General features: G+C 39.6%; 1 non-coding gene across 1 annotated transcript; it reads right to left on the bottom strand.

Annotated features, from left to right (window-relative positions):
• Positions 1 to 5,834: 5,834 nt before the first annotated feature.
• LOC130947091 (small nucleolar RNA R71) lies at positions 5,835 to 5,942 on the bottom strand. Its single transcript, XR_009072502.1, has one exon. It is a non-coding gene; the product is annotated as a small nucleolar RNA R71 (small nucleolar RNA).
• Positions 5,943 to 6,212: the final 270 nt, after the last annotated feature.

Raw genomic sequence — 6,212 nt, 5'->3', positions numbered from 1 at the left:
ACTCAATTTTTGAGGTGGAAAGAACTTTGCCAAGAAGGCATTGACTAGCTTTTCCCAAGAGTTCAGGCTTTCTTTAGGTTGTGAGTCCAACCATATTCTAGCTCTGTCTCTTACAGTAAAAGGGAATAGCATAAGTCTGTAGACCTCAGGGTTAACCCCATTGGTCTTGACAGTGTCATAGATTTGCAAGAATTCAGCTAAAAACTGATGAGGATCTTCCAGTGGAAGTCCATGGAACTTGCAATTCTGTTGCATTAGAGAAACTAATTGAGGCTTAAGCTCAAAGTTGTTTGCTCCAATGGCAGGGATAGAGATGCTTCTCCCATAGAAGTCGGGAGTAGGTGTAGTATAGTCACCCAGCACCTTTGATGAGCGGATAATTTGTATGCTTTTTGGCATTGTTTTTAGTATATTTTTAGTATGATTTAGTTAGTTTTTAGTATATTTTTATTAGTTTTTAGTTAAAATTCACTTTTCTGGACTTTACTATGAGTTTGTGTGTTTTTCTGTGATTTCAGGTATTTTCTGGCTGAAATTGAGGGACCTGAGCAAAAATCTGATCCAGAGACTCAAAAGGACTGCAGATGCTGTTGGATTCTGACCTCCCTGCACTCGAAGTGGATTTTCTGGAGCTACAGAAGCCCAATTGGCGCGCTCTCAATGGCGTTGGAAAGTAGACATCCTGGGCTTTCCAGCAATATATAATAGTCCATACTTTGTCCAAGATTTGATGGCCCAAACCGGCGTTCAAAGTCACCTCAAGAAATTCCAGCGTTAAACGCCGGAACTGGCACCTAATTGGGAGTTAAACGCCCAAACTGGCACTAAAGCTGGCGTTTAACTCCAAGGAGAGTCTCTACACGAAAAAGCTTCATTGCTCAGCCCAAGCACACACCAAGTGGGCCCGGAAGTGGATTTTTATGTCATTTACTCATATGTGTACTAGTTTTCTATAAGTAGGACCTTTTACTATTGTATTTAGGGAGACTTTTGGTAGCTATCTTCGTTTTATGCTATCTTAGACCTTTGGGAGGCTGGCCATTCGGCCATGCCTAGACCTTGTTCTTATGTATTTTCAACGGTGGAGTTTCTACACACCATAGATTAAGGTGTGGAGCTCTGCTGTACCTCGAGTATTAATGCAATTACTATTGTTCTTCCATTCAATTCCGCTTGTTCTTTATCCAAGATATCACTTGTTCTTCAACATGATGAAGGTGATGATTGACGCCCATCACCATTCTCACTCATGAACAAGGTGACTGACAACCACTCTTGTTCTACAAGCATATGAGGCTTAGTGAATATCTTGGATTCTTTAATCGGAATCTTCGTGGTATAGGCAGGACCTGATGGCGGCATTCAAGAGAATCCGGAAGGTCTAAACCTTGTCTGTGGTATTCTGAGTAGGATTCAATGACTGAATGACTGTGACGTGCTTCAAACTCCTAGCAGGCTAGGGCGTTAGTGACAGACGCAAAAGTATCAATGGATATTATTCCGGCCTGACCGAGAACCGACAGCTGAATTCCGCTATGCCGTGACAGGACATATGCAATCGCTTTCACTGAGAGGATGGGAGGTAGCTGCTGACAACAGTGAAACCCTACACGAGCTTGCCATGGAAAGGAGTAAGAAGGATTGGATGAAGACAGTAGAAAAGCAGAGAGACGGAAGGGAAGGCATCTTCATACACTTGTCTGAAGCTCTTACACCAATGATATACATAAGTATCTCTATCTTTATCTTTATGTTATTTTCGTTCATCATCATATACATTTGAGTTTGCCTGACTAAGATTTACAAGATGACCATAGCTTGCTTCAATGCTAACAATCTCCGTGGGATCGACCCTTACTCACGTAAGGTATTACTTGGACGACCCAGTGCACTTGCTGGTTAGTTGTGCGAAGTTGTGTAATGCCATGGTATTGAGCTACCAAGTTTTTGGAGCCACTACCGGGGATTATGAGAGTTGTGAAAAAGTATTGTTCACAATTTCGCGCACCAAGTTTTTGGCGCCGTTGCCGGGGATTGTTCTAGTTTGGACAACTGACGGTTCATCTTGTTGCTTAGATTAGGTATTTATTTTTTTCGAAATTCTTGAAGATGAATTCTAGAGTTTCATGATGATTTGTTGAAATCTGGCTGGCTGAGAAGCCATGTCTAATCTGATTGGACCGAGGTTTCAACTTATCACCACAAGAGCTTGTTGATTTTCATCAATTTTGCTTTTGGAGCAGTGATCCGCTAAGGCTTGGCTGACCTTTGGTCATGTCTAGTGTTTTGGACCGAAGCTTTCTTTGAAAGCTTGGCTGTGATGAGCGGATATTTTGTACGCTTTTTGGGGGTAATTTCATGTAGATTTTAGCATGTTTCAGTTAGTTTTTAGTAGAATAATATTAGTTTTTAGGCAAAAATCATATTTCTGGACTTTACTATGAGTTTGTGTGTTTTTCTGTGATTTCAGGTATTTTCTGGCTGAAATTGAGGGAGCGGAGCAAAAATCTGACTTAGGCTGAAAAAGGACTGCTAATGCTGTTGGATCCTGACCTCCCTGCACTCGAAATGGATTTTCTGGAGCTACAGGAGTCCAATTGGCGCGCTCTCAACGGCGTTGGAAAGTAGACATCCAGGGCTTTCCAGCAATATATAATAGTCCATACTTTGCGCGAAGATAGACGACGTAACTTGGCGTTGAACGCCAAGTACATGCTGCTGTCTGGAGTTAAACGCCAGAAAAACGTCATGATCCGGAGTTGAACGCCCAAAACACGTCAAAACCTGGAGTTTGACGCCAAGAAAGGCCTTTACACGTGGAAAGCTTTAGTCTCAGCCCCAGCACACACCAAGTGGGCCCCAGAAGTGGATTTCTGCACCAATTATCTTAGTTTACTCATTTTCTGTAAACCTAGGTCACTAGTTTACTATTTAAACAACTTTTACAGACTTATCTTGTACCTCATGCTATTTTCAGATCTGAATTACATACTTTGTGACGGCATGAGTCTCTAAACTCCATTGTTGGGGGTGAGGAGCTCTGCAGCGTCTCGATGATTTAATACAATTCCTTTGTTTTCCATTCAAACACGCTTGTTCTTATCTAAGATGTTTATTCGCGCTTAACTGTAGAGAAGGTGATGATCCGTGACACTCATCACCTTCCTCAATCCATGAACGTGTGCCTGACAACCACCTCCGTTCTACATCAGATTGAATGAATATCTCTTAGATTCCCCAACAGAATCTTCGTGGTATAAGCCGGATTGATGGCGGCATTCATGAGAATCCGGAAAGTCTAAACCTTGTCTGTGGTATTCCGAGTAGGATTCCGGGATTGAATGACTGTGACGTGCTTCAGACTTTAACCTGCTGGGCGTTAGTGACAGACGCAAAAGAGGGATTCTATTCCAGTAGGAGCGGGAACCAACCGGTGATTGGCCGTACTGTGACAGAGTGCGTGCATAGCTTTCACTGCGAGGATGGGAAGTAGCCATTGACAACGGTGACACCCTACATAGAGCTTGCCATGGAAGGAACCTGCGTGTGAGAAGAGGATTTCAAGGAAGAGTTGAAGTCAGAGGACAAAGCATCTCCAAAACTCCAACATATTCCCCATTACTGCACAACAAGTAACGCTTTTATTCTCTATTATTAAAGTAATAACTATTTATTCTACGCTCTAATTGGCAACAAAAATACGAGGCTAAAGAATCCTATTGGTATCCTGACTAAGCCAAATAAAATAAATATTGATTGCTTCAAACCAATAATCTCTGTGGATTCGACCCTTACTCACGTAAGGTATTACTTGGACGACCCAGTACACTTGCTGGTTAGTTGAACGGAATTGTGCCCACTCGTACCAAAAAATCCTAAGTTCCACAATTCTACAATAAATACATTAATGCTATATTGATGTGATCACAATTTCGTCCACCAGGCTGGCTGTGAAGCCATGTCTAATTCCTGGACCGGAGTCTTAGACTAGCATTGCACTGATTCCTGGAATTCTCATTAAGAATTTTGATACCTTTTTCCACTTAATTTTCGAAAAACACAAAAAAAAATTACAAAATCATAAAAACCAAAAAAAAATATTTGCTGTTTCTTGCTTAAGTCTAGTGTCTCATCTTAAGTTTGGTGTCAATTACATGCATTCATTCATGTGTCTTAAGGATCTTCAAGTAATTCTTGATGATTTCTTGCTCTGATCTTTGAATTCTTTTGGCTTGAGTATTTATGTGTCTCATATAGTGTCAGTAGTACACAAACTGCTAAGTTTGGTGTCTTGCATGCATTGTTATTTGATTCTTGTTGCATTTTGATTATTAAAAATCCAAAAATATTTTTAATTTGTGTCTTTTCAAGTCAATAATACAAAGAATTGAAGATTCAGAACATACTGCAGAGGAATTATACAGAAAAAGCTGAGCATTCAAAAATGCCCAGTGAAGAAGGCAGACTGGCGTTTAAACGCCAGCCAGGGTACCTGGTTGGGCGTTTAACGCCCAAAGAGGTAGCATTTTGGGCGTTAAACGCCAGAATGTATACCATTCTGGGCGTTTAACGCCAGGATGGTGCTAGGGGGAAGATTTTGTTTTTCAAATCAATTTTTTTTCAAGTTTTCAAAGTTTTTCAAACCAAATCTTTTTCAAATCATATCTTTTCAATCAAATGTTTTCAAAATCAATTTCTTTCCTTTTTCAAAGATACTTACTAACAATTAATGATTTGATTGAACATTTTTTGCCTTTTCTATTAAGGAAGGTTTTATGTTTGAATCATATCTTTTCTTGTTAGGAAAGTCATCAATTTTTTTTTTAAATCACATCTTTTCAAATTGTTTTCAAATCATATCCTTTAAAATTGTTTTCAAACCATATCTTCTCAATCACATCTTTTTAAAACCATAACTTTTCAATCAAATCTTTTTAACCTCATCTTTTTTTTAATAGTTTTCAATCAAATCTTTTTAATTTCTAATTTCAAAATCTTTTTCAAAAATCACTTGATTTCTTTTTCACTTTTAATTTTCGAAAATTATCAATCAAATTTTCAAAATGTTTTCAAAATCTTTTAATTGAATTTTCGAAAATTCTCTTCCCTCCTTCCCACATCCTTCTATTTAGGGAGTACTACTCCTTCTTAATGCACAATTCGAACTCTAACTAATAAAGTTCGAATTCTTCTTCTTCTTCTTCTTACTATTTCTCTTTTCCTCTGACACTTCAAGGAATCTCTATACTGTGACATAGAGGATTCCACATTTTCTTTTTCTCTCCTCTTTCATATGAGCAGGAGCAGAGACAAAGGCATTCTTGTTGAAGCTGATCCTGAACCTGAAAGGACCTTGAAGAGAAAGCTAAGAGAAGCTAAAGCACAACTCTCTTTAGAAGACCTGACCGAATTCTTCAAGGAAGAAGAACACATGGCAGCCGAAAACAACAACAATGCCAACAATGCAAGGAAGGTGCTGGGTGACTTCACTGCACCTACTCCTGATTTCTATGGGAGAAGCATCTCTATCCCTGCCATTGGAGCAAACAACTTTGAGCTTAAGCCTCAATTAGTTTCTCTAATGCAACAGAATTGCAAGTTCCATGAACTTCCAATGGAAGATCCTCATCAGTTCTTAGCTGAATTCTTGCAAATCTGTGACACAGTCAAGACTAAGGGTTAACCCTGAGGTCTACAGACTGATGCTATTCCCTTTTGCTGTAAGAGACAGAGCTAGAATATGGTTGGATTCTCAACCTAAAGAAAGCCTGGACTCTTGGGAAAAGCTAGTCAATGCCTTCTTGGCAAAGTTCTTTCCACCACAAAGATGGAGTAAGCTTAGAGTGGAAGTCCAAACCTTCAGACAGAAGGATGGAGAATCCCTCTATGAAGCTTGGGAAAGATACAAACAATTAATCAGAAGATGTCCTTCAGACATGCTTTCTGAATGGAGCATCATAGGTATTTTCTATGATGGTCTCTCTGAACTATCCAAGATGTCTTTGGATAGCTCTGCTGGAGGATCTCTTCATCTGAAGAAGATGCCTGCAGAAGCTCAAGAATTGATTGAAATGGTTGCAAATAACCAATTCATGTACACTTCTGAAAGGAATCCTGTGAACAATGGGACTAGTCAGAAGAAAGGAGTTCTTGAGATTGACACTCTGAATGCCATATTGGCTCAGAACAAGATATTGACTCAACAAGTCAAT

The sequence above is a fragment of the Arachis stenosperma genome, chromosome 8 (assembly GCF_014773155.1).
Source record: "Arachis stenosperma cultivar V10309 chromosome 8, arast.V10309.gnm1.PFL2, whole genome shotgun sequence".
Lineage (NCBI taxonomy): Eukaryota > Viridiplantae > Streptophyta > Magnoliopsida > Fabales > Fabaceae > Arachis > Arachis stenosperma.
Note: the sequence above shows the minus strand (reverse complement) of the source record. Positions and strands in the feature narration are given on the sequence as shown.